We start from the raw sequence: 10,365 nt of genomic DNA, 5'->3' as shown, positions 1-10,365 counted from the left end.
TTGCCAAAATCTTATACAGGCTGCCAACCAGCGAAATTGGCCGAAAGTCATTCAGCCGTTGTGGACTGTCAACCTTTGGGATCAGAGCAATGAAAGTAGAGTTGATACCCTTAGATAATTGGCTTATGATTTTCTTTTTTTTGGTACATTAGACAATTGGCTTATATAGGTTGTTTTTAATTATTTTGACAAAAAATTTCCTCACGTTAAATCATCTTAATAGTGAGATTGCAACATTATATTCATCAAAAGAAGCATCATGGATTTGTAAAAAAAATAAAAATAAAAAAAAGCACCATGGATGAAGACTGAGTCACTGAGCTGAGCCCATATGATCCGAAGGAGAGGGATATCCTAAATTTTAGAGGCGTGTGAGCTAAAACTCTAATAGTATGCTATTCTTTTATTTTTTGGAGTTTGTATGTATTTTGTTGTTTTTTTCGTCGATGATGTAATTTACTAATTTTAGGTGTTTTTTATTTTTCTTCTTTCGGTTGTGTGTGTATACACTTAGTTTAGGTGATGGGTTTTTAGTACTCAAAACTATTTCTTATTATTCTCGTATATATAACATTTATATTTGATAAAAAAATTATACTGCTCTTAGAAAGACATGACAAAAAATTGTATGAACTAGAAACATGAATTTTCTAGTTTTTCATGTGTTCAAGGAAGAGAACAGTGCCGGCTACTAGCATGTGCAGGGTGTGCTACGTAGCCGGGCCTCAGTTTTATCGGGGCCTCAACAAAAATTTATATGATAGTAGATCTCTGCAAAATTATGAAAAAAAATTATTCACAAAAATAAAATAAGAACTCAATATTTTTTTTAACCTGTCTTTGTTAAAAAATAATTTCAAAGGCCCAACTAAAATGGCTAAGCTTCCGGAAAAAACATAAAGTGAAAAAAAAAAAATACAATATGAAGATTTGTTTCGATGAATTTACTTCAAAAACTGCTATAGAAGTTAAGTGTTGCGCTTACGTAGTTAAAATGTATTTTGTTGTGATTAATTAAAATATGAATATTTTGTATTTTTTTTTTGACGGAAAAGATGAAATATGAATATTTTGTATGTTAGTTATAAGGATGACAATTTTTTATGTCATTAATGTTATTTACAATTTAAATAAAAATTATTCTTTCTAAATTTTTTGCATTTTTTTTATTAAGGCTTCTATTCTTAATATTCGGAGCCGGGCCTCCAAATTGTCGGGACCGGCCCTGGAAGAGAATTAATATGCGGATAGTTTCGCTAATATAGGTTTCAGTTTAGATAGGTTCATTATTTGATACGATATACCTACTCAAATTATAGGAGTTATTTTGTTGATAATAGATTGGGAAAACCTAATTTTAGACTATGTTAAAGTGTTTGGAGGTTTTGGTCTCCCCCTCCATTTTTGTATATCTCTCTAATGCTGATATATATATATATTTTGAGATAGTAGCACTTTGTTACTACTCTTTTTGGGGAAAAAAAATGACAAACTCATATATATATATATATATATATATATATATATGGGAGGGATCAAATTACACCGGTGTAACATTTGAGTAATGTTACACCGCTCAATAACGCTTTAACGAATACAAATTTTACAAAATCGACCGTCGGATTGAAAGCTTATATCGTATAGATCATCCATGTTAAATTTTACAAAATTCTAAAATCGTTTGATATGTTTTTTAGATAGATCAAGATTAACGGTATTCAATAAAAACGCATAAACCATTAATTTTGATCTATCTAAAAAACATATCAAACGATTTTAGAATTTTATAAAATTTAACATAGATGATCTAGACGATATAAGCTTTCAATCCAACGGTGGATTTTGTAAAATTTGTATTCGTTGAAGCGTTATTGAGCGGTGTAACATTACTCAAATGTTACACCGGTGTAATTTGATCCCTCCCCATATATATATATATATATATATATATATATATATATATATATATATATATATATATATATATATATATATATATATATATATGTCTTTCACCAAATCTCAACCACTAGATCAATCTAATAGATGAGAGACTAAAAGAAAAAAAAAATGTCCTAATAAAAATGCCCTATCCCTTTTCTAAGTAAATTTTTTAAATGTTCCTTTTCTATAACAATCTGCCATGTCTCTCTTGCTCGGTTTGATCTCATTTGCTCTTTCTTCAATGTAGAATTTCTTTCTCTGCCAATATGTTATGCACAAGAGCATATTCAATAAAAGTATTAAAGGAGAGTTTCACATACTAATGATATGTACCTTATTATTTTTTATTATTGGAGTTTTATGACGAGGCATTGATGTATCAAAATTGATGATACAATATCTTAAATAAGGTACCGTATCATCAATTTAAGTTAAAAACTTATATAATGGACCGCTTGTTAATGTATGATACTCAAAGTGCGGGTATCACAATTGGAGAAAAATATGTATGAGTTGCATAAGTATTATATGACATTGTATGAATCACTTGCTAGTAATGTAAAATACTCAAAATGATATTACCATTAGAGATGCTCCAAGTGTTATCCATTGTGCTTTAGTATCTTCACTATTTCCGTGTCAATAAATACAAAAGAAACAAAATCAATATAGAGAAAGGGAGAAACAAATAATTATGTAATAAGGAAGGAAAGAAATATCAGTCATTCACCTACTGTCATGTTTTTACTACGCCACCGACCACCGTGTATCTACCATTGCATCGTTGACTGTAAAAGTGGTAGCAACACAACTGTAAAAGTAACTTAGCAGAGAACAAATTGATTGAAAACTCTCTATTATTTTTATTGATGAATGAATTGTATGTTTATATAGAGTACAAGTATTAACTGAAAAGCTAAACTAAAGGAAAGCTATACAATAAGTATTAGGATAGGAACAACATGGATTAGTATCAAAGTATTAGGATGAGAACAAAAGGGATTAGTATCAAAAATGTATATATCCGATAACACTCCCCCTCAAGATGGGCTGTGTAAAGTTGAAAGTCCCATCTTGGCCTTCAAGTGCTGAAATTGTTCTTTGCCCAAGGGTTTGGTGAGCAAGTCTGCAATTTGATTTGTTGAACTAATTTTTGCAGTTGCAATTAATCCTGATGAAATTTTTTCACGAATAACATGACAATCAATCTCTATGTGCTTAGTGCGCTCATGATACACTGGATTGGAGGCAATATGTAGAGCAGATTGATTGTCGCAAAATAACAGTGTAGGTGTAGATTGGGAGATGCCAATATCACTCAACAAATATGAGAGCCAAGTAATTTCACATGTGGTATTGGCCATTGCTCTGTATTCTGCTTCAGCGGATGAACGTGATACCACAGTCTGTTTCTTTGTTTTCCAAGAGACTATACTAGATCCCAAAAAAATACAATAACCGGAGGTAGAGCGACGAGTTGTGGGACAACTTGCCCAATCTGAATCACAATAAGCTTTGAGAGATAATTCTGAGTTTGAAGGAAAGAACAGACCTTGTCCAGGTGTTGTCTTTAGGTAACGAAGGAGACGGATAGCTGCATCCATGTGTGGTTGACAAGGTTCGTGCATGAATTGACTTAAAATGTTGACTGCGTAAGCAATGTCAGGGCGTGTCACTGTGAGGTAGATTAGGCGACCAACAAGACGGCGATATGGTGAAGGATCAGACAATGCACTACCTTCCGAAGGAGTTAATTTCAGGTTTTGTTCCATGGGAAAATCTATCGGTTTCGAGGCAGAAAGGCCACTATCAGAGATGATGTCAAGGGCATATTGTCTTTGAGTTAAAAAAATGCCTTGCTTGGATCTTGCAACCTCAATACCCAAAAAGAACTTTAATCTCCCCAAATCTTTAATTTTGAAATGCTTCTGAAGTAAAACTTTAACCAAGCTAATGAGTTGTGGGTCTGAACCTGTAAGTACAATGTCATCGACATATAGAAGAAGAAACACAGCGCCAGATTCGCGGTGTAAGCAAAAAAGAGACGGGTCTGCTGTACTATGTTTAAAACCAAAGTTAATGAGGACCTCAGAGAATTTGGAATACCAGTTTCGTGATGCTTGCTTAAGGCCATATAAGGACTTTTGTAGCTTGCAAACCAGTTGCTCCCCCTTGCGACGGAATCCGGGAGGTAATTGCATAAAAACATCCTCATGTAAATCACCGTGTAAAAAGGCGTTATTCACATCCAATTGATGAAGAGGCCAATTTTTTGCAGCAGCAATAGAGAGTAAAACTCTAACTGTGACAAGTTTAGCTACGGGAGCAAATGTATCAAAATAATCAACCCCTTCAATTTGGGTGTATCCCTTAGCAACTAAACGTGCCTTATACCGTTCGATGCTACCGTCAGACTTGCGCTTAATTTTGAAAACCCATCGACAACCAATTGGTTTCTTTCCGTCAGGTAGAGGAACTAAGGACCAAGTTCTGTTTTCACACAAAGCATCAATCTCAGATTGCATTGCCTTGCGCCATTCCGGAAAATTCTTAGCTTCAGAGTATGACTGCGGCTCAGTTTCAACAGCTATGGAAGAAAGAAAAGAACGATGCGGAGAAGAAAAACGATGATAAGATATGGAGTTAGAAAGAGGATAAAGAATACCTGGATCATTTGGAGAAGAGGAGGACTGTGATGAGGTGCGGGACCATACATAATCATTAAGACGGCATGGAGGTTTAATGGTGCGTGATGAACGGCGAGGAATATTTTGTAGAGAATGTTGATTTACTAAGTGTTCCTCAAGGTGGTCGGGTTCCAAGGCTAGTTGTGTGGGTGGACCATGGTCTGAAGATGGGGGTGTAGGTGATGTGATGAAATTATTTGTGGCGGTGGATTCATTAGTAAGTAATTCTCCTTCTCCAAAGGGATAAGAATTAGGTGATAATATGTCATCCATAGGTGGTAAAGGTAAAGGGAAGGCTGATTCATTTGTCTGGTCATTAAGCATCTTGTATGGAAAAATTGTTTCATGAAAAATTGCATCTCTTGTAACATAGATTTTTTTTGAAGATAAATCCAATATTTTATAACCTTTTTGACCATGGGGATACCCTAAAAACACTCCTGGAGATGCACGTTTATCAAATTTGTGACTGATGTGTGTGTTGTGGCCATATACTAAACAACCAAAAACTCGAAGATGAGAAAGTTTTGGTTTTTTGTTAAATAAAATTTCATGAGGTGTACGGCCTTTCAAAACATTTGTAGGTAGGCGATTAATCAAGTACGCAGCAGTGAGTACAAAATCACCCCAAAAATTTAATGGCAAGTTGGATTGAAAATGTAAAGCGCGTGCAACATTTAATAAATGTCTATGTTTACGCTCTACAACACCATTTTGTTGCGGAGTATAAACACAACTAGATTGTTGTAACACTCCTAAGTTTGTTAAAAAATCACGAGTTTGAGAGTTAAAAAATTCACGTCCATTGTCGGATTGAATTTTTTGGATCTGAGTATTAAATTGTTTTTCAACTAATTTAAAGAAATAGGGGATGATTGTGTTAACTTCACTTTTGTGTTGCATTAGAAATACCCACGTACTTCGCGAAAAATCATCTACCACAGTAAGAAAAAATTTAGCACCAGAAGAGTGATTTTTATTATAAGGTCCCCATATATCAAAATGGATTAATTCAAAACATCGAACAGTAGAGATGCAACTTAATGGAAATTTCAAACGAGACTGTTTTGCCAAAGGACAAACAGTGCAAGTACATTTATTAGAAAACTTAATGCTAGTATCTAAATTATTGAACTGTGAAGATAAAGTTGGGGCTGGATGTCCTAAGCGCCAATGCCATAAATCAAAGTGTGAACTAAATAAAGCAGTAGAAATGGAATTTGTTGCAGGATTATTCATTGTGTAGAGGCCCTTATGTTGTTCACCCATCACAGTAATCCTCTTCGTCCTCTGGTCCTGTAAAAAACATGAAGTAGGAGTGAAAGTGACCCAAGAATTAGTGTCTTTAGATAGTTGACTAATGGACAAAAGGTTAAATTGAAAGGAAGGGACATGTAGAACATTTTGAATTATAAGACCTGAATGTAAACAAATGGAACCAATATGATGAACGGGAGCAAGTTTATTATCAGGTAATTTAACAGACGTGGAGACTTTAGTGTACGAGTGAAAAAGTGAAAGGTCAGAAACCATATGGTGAGTGGCACCGGAATCTAATATCCATAAGGATGTACAAGGTTTAAAGGAAAAGAAACAACGGAATAAGGTACCTGCGAAATTTGCAAGTGGTCGATTGTTACCATTTTGAAGGAGAGAGAGTAGCTGTTGAATCTGAGTTGGAGTCAAACTAGATGAAGACTGAGTATCCGGAGATGGAACAACAGCAGCATTGGAACGAGCCGGTGAAGCAGAAGGTCTGGTTCCGCGACCGTCACGAGAAGAAGAACCACGGCGAGGTTTGTTGGAGCCAATATTATGTTTCCACCAAGAAGGATAACCAATCTTTGAGTAGCAACGACTGTCTGAGTGCCCATCAAGCTTGCAAATGGAACAGTAATAATGTGGTTTGGAACTGGCCTCTTGTAAAGAATTTGATTGTTGAACAGACATGGCTGATTGATCTATTGAAACCGAACGTGAATCCGATATGGAACGTTGACGCTCTTCTTGCAACAGGAGGGAATATGCTTTGGGAACAGATGGGAGAGGGTCCATGAGTAGTATTTGGCTACGAACAGATGTATATGAATCATTTAAACCCTGTAGGAAATCCATAAGATGTTCAGTCGTATAAACCTCGTTGAAATTTGGTACAGCACCGCAAACACAAGCGGGAAGAGTTTGATAAGAATTAAGCTCATCTTTATAAGCTTTGAGTTCTGTATAATAAGTGGAAATTGATTTAGTTCCTTGAGAAAGATTTGCAATGGCTCGGCGAATTTCAAAAATGCGAGGTGCATTTTTTTGAGTAAATCGAGCAAGGAGGTCAAGCCATATATCCCTAGCACTGTTAATCCATAGGATGGAATTGGCTATGGTGGGGATAGTGGAATGTATGAGCCAAGATTGAACCATACTATTGCACCGGACCCAAAAGGCGAAATTTGCATTGTTAGGTTCAGGTTTAACGAGGCTGCCATCAATAAAACCAAGTTTGTTTTTGGCTTCAAGTGCCATGGTAATGGCTCGGCTCCAAGTGGCATAGTTATCTCCATTAAGGGGTTGTGTCACCAGTACTTGGCCTGGTTGGTCTGATGAATGAAGATAATAAGGTGATGAAGGATCAATTTGGTTAAGGGCAGCCATTGGTGTGAAAAAAAAAAGAGGAAAGGTGGGAACGAAGTTAGGCTGATACCATGTAAAAGTGGTAGCAACACAACTGTAAAAGTAACTTAGCAGAGAACAAATTGATTGAAAACTCTCTATTATTTTTATTGATGAATGAATTGTATGTTTATATAGAGTACAAGTATTAACTGAAAAGCTAAACTAAAGGAAAGCTATACAATAAGTATTAGGATAGGAACAACATGGATTAGTATCAAAGTATTAGGATGAGAACAAAAGGGATTAGTATCAAAAATGTATATATCCGATAACATTGACCGACGATTGTCCCAGCTCTGCATCGCCGATCGCCACATAACCCACTGCGACAAATGTTGCGTATCTCGCTTCCACATCGACGACCGCTGTTTATCCCGCCGTTGTTGTGTAGCCAGTAACCATTAACACAAGCCTTCCAAGTTGGTATACGGCGGCATCTGACCTCAAATTATGAGGCTCTATAATAATAGTTATATATTTTAAAGGTTTATAAAATATCAAATGTGTATCAATAGATTAGTGATAGGTTTTAATGTTTTTGAGTGTAAGTTTTTTTATTGAAATCCTTACAAAGTTATTTATTTTATTTTTTTTGCATGATTTTTATTCTAGTCATTTTAATTATTTATTATGTTGTCTCTTTTTGATGTTATATATGATGATAATTTATTTTTTTATGTGTTTTTATGTTATTTACAGTTTAATTAGAGAATATTTTTTTGCACATTTTTATGTTTTTGCGCTTTTTAAAATATTTTTTAGGCCATTTTTAATATTCGAGCAGGGCCTCGAAGACAGTCCTGCAAAGGCTCGGCTCGGCTCTATCGGGTTGTGCAAGGTATACTACCTCAAAGGGCCTAAAAAATTTAGTGGCCTCTGTTGAGGCAAAATCCACTTTTGATGTTTTAAAGATTACAAACATCTTTAATTATATTTTAAATGATTCTGATCATTTTGTTATCTAACAAGTGCTTTTGAGTGGCATAAGATTAAATAGATTCTAACAAACCACTTGCAAAGTAAAAATCCTGCAAAGCTGTTTCAAGACCATTCTAAGAACATTCTTAGCAGACAGACTGCAGTTTTGACAATAAGCACGTTTTGGAATAAGTGCTTTCTGGTTTTTCAAGTCAACTAAGAACAAAACAAATAAGCACTTTACAATTGATTTTTGGACCAAATCACTACAGGAGATAATCTCTTTTGGGATCAACAACATGTGATGGAATTTAAGTATATGCTTTCCTAGTCATGTGATGAATCACAAGCATTGATCTCTCATAATCTTTTATGGTATTGATCATCCAATGAAAACACCTGATCACATATCCTAGACCAATCAGAATACAACAACACATTTTTAAGTATGAGTTGTGATGTACTTGCAAAAGGACCATTTTGGGAACATTCTTCAATGTGGTGTCATAGAAGTACTTTTTGTCTCATATGCTCATGTACTATTCCAGCTGGTTTTATTCTCAAGCTAAGGCTACTACTGATCAGCCCTTAGAGCTATTTAACAGCTGCATACCACAAGAGAGGAAGGATGAAGGTTCATCTTATTTGCTGGTGCAGTCAAGACTGTTTCAAGACTGATGCAAGACTGATCCTGCACACAGTTTTTCAAAACCATTTCCAACTGTCATGAGTCCTTTTCTGAGCATCCAAACGGCTATATCTGATACATGACAGTGGAAGGAAGTAAGAAACAACTCATATGTACTTGGTAACAGCTCACACATATTTGGATCTTATGGATCAAAGCCAAAAGGAAATCAAGACTGTTCCAAGACTGAACAGAGAATCTGCACATTATGCAGAAGTTGTCTGCTGCATGTAGAGCACTGAGTAACAGCTCTATTTTGCCCTCTAACTGATATACTTGAAGGCCAAGCTTCAACCTCAAGCAAGCATCTATAAAAGGCAATCAAGTCCAAGGGAAAGAGCAAGAGTTTTCAAGCAATTCAAGTGATATAAATCTCATTCAATCTCTTTAGCTCAAAGTCCTTTTTAAGTCACTCTTTTGTATCATAATCTGAGTACCAATCTCTTTAGAGTGCTTTCATCTAAGCTTCTCTTTTATAGTGAGTCTGAAATTAAGCTTAGAAACAAATCATCTATATTGTAATTGCTCAAGTCAATACGTGACTATTGATTGAGTGTTGATTGGTCAAGTTGACTAGGAAAGTTCAAAGCTCTAGGAGCTTTGGTAAGTTGTTGATCTTAGGTCAAGATCAAGGTGAATGTGTAAGTCTTGGATCTGTAACATTTAAGTGATTCTAGTGGACAAACTCACAGGTGGTGGGGACTGGACGTAACCCAAAGATTAGGGGTGAACCAGGATAACTCTTTGTGTTTATCTTCTTTCCCTTAAACTTTTATTTTCTGCATCTGTTTTTACACAGCACAGATCATTCTTAGAACGATCTCACTGAGCACAAAATTAATTTTATTACTAACCATTTATTTTGTGACTTAAGTTTAATTTTAAAAAGGTTCACAATTCAAACCCCCCCTTCCTTGTGAAAAACTTTGCTACTTCAGCCTCAAATTGTTCACGTCTCTACTAAAATTTGTACTTTTTTTTTCTTACAAAAGAAAAAGAAGAAAAAATAAAGTCTAAATCCTACAGAACCAGTTTCATAAGAGTCTGCAAAGAGAAGATCCTTGATGTTCGAAGTAGTATTAATATGGATAAGAAGTTTGTCATTAGAAGCGCTTAATTTAGCCAAAAAAATCAGCACAATTGTTGTCTTCCTAGAGAGTATGAGAGATAGATGGAACAACCAATCTTTGTAGATTAAATTCTTTATGTCAACACCGGTACTTATGAAAGTTAGGAGTTAATCTTAATATAGAAAGTGAATTTAAATAGCAAATCACATCAATAAAGTTCATAAAATTTGCATATATGCAAAAAAGAATTGTAATGATTTTATTATTGCTAAGAAAAAAATTTGAAAAAATTACTACAAAAAATATTCTTAAATTTAAATACAAAAATATAGGTCTATTTTTAAGCACAAATTTTTCTCATTTAATTCAAACTCTTGAGAGTCAACGACAT

The sequence above is a fragment of the Trifolium pratense genome, linkage group LG5 (assembly GCF_020283565.1).
Source record: "Trifolium pratense cultivar HEN17-A07 linkage group LG5, ARS_RC_1.1, whole genome shotgun sequence".
NCBI classification, from domain to species: Eukaryota; Viridiplantae; Streptophyta; class Magnoliopsida; order Fabales; family Fabaceae; genus Trifolium; species Trifolium pratense.
Note: the sequence above shows the minus strand (reverse complement) of the source record.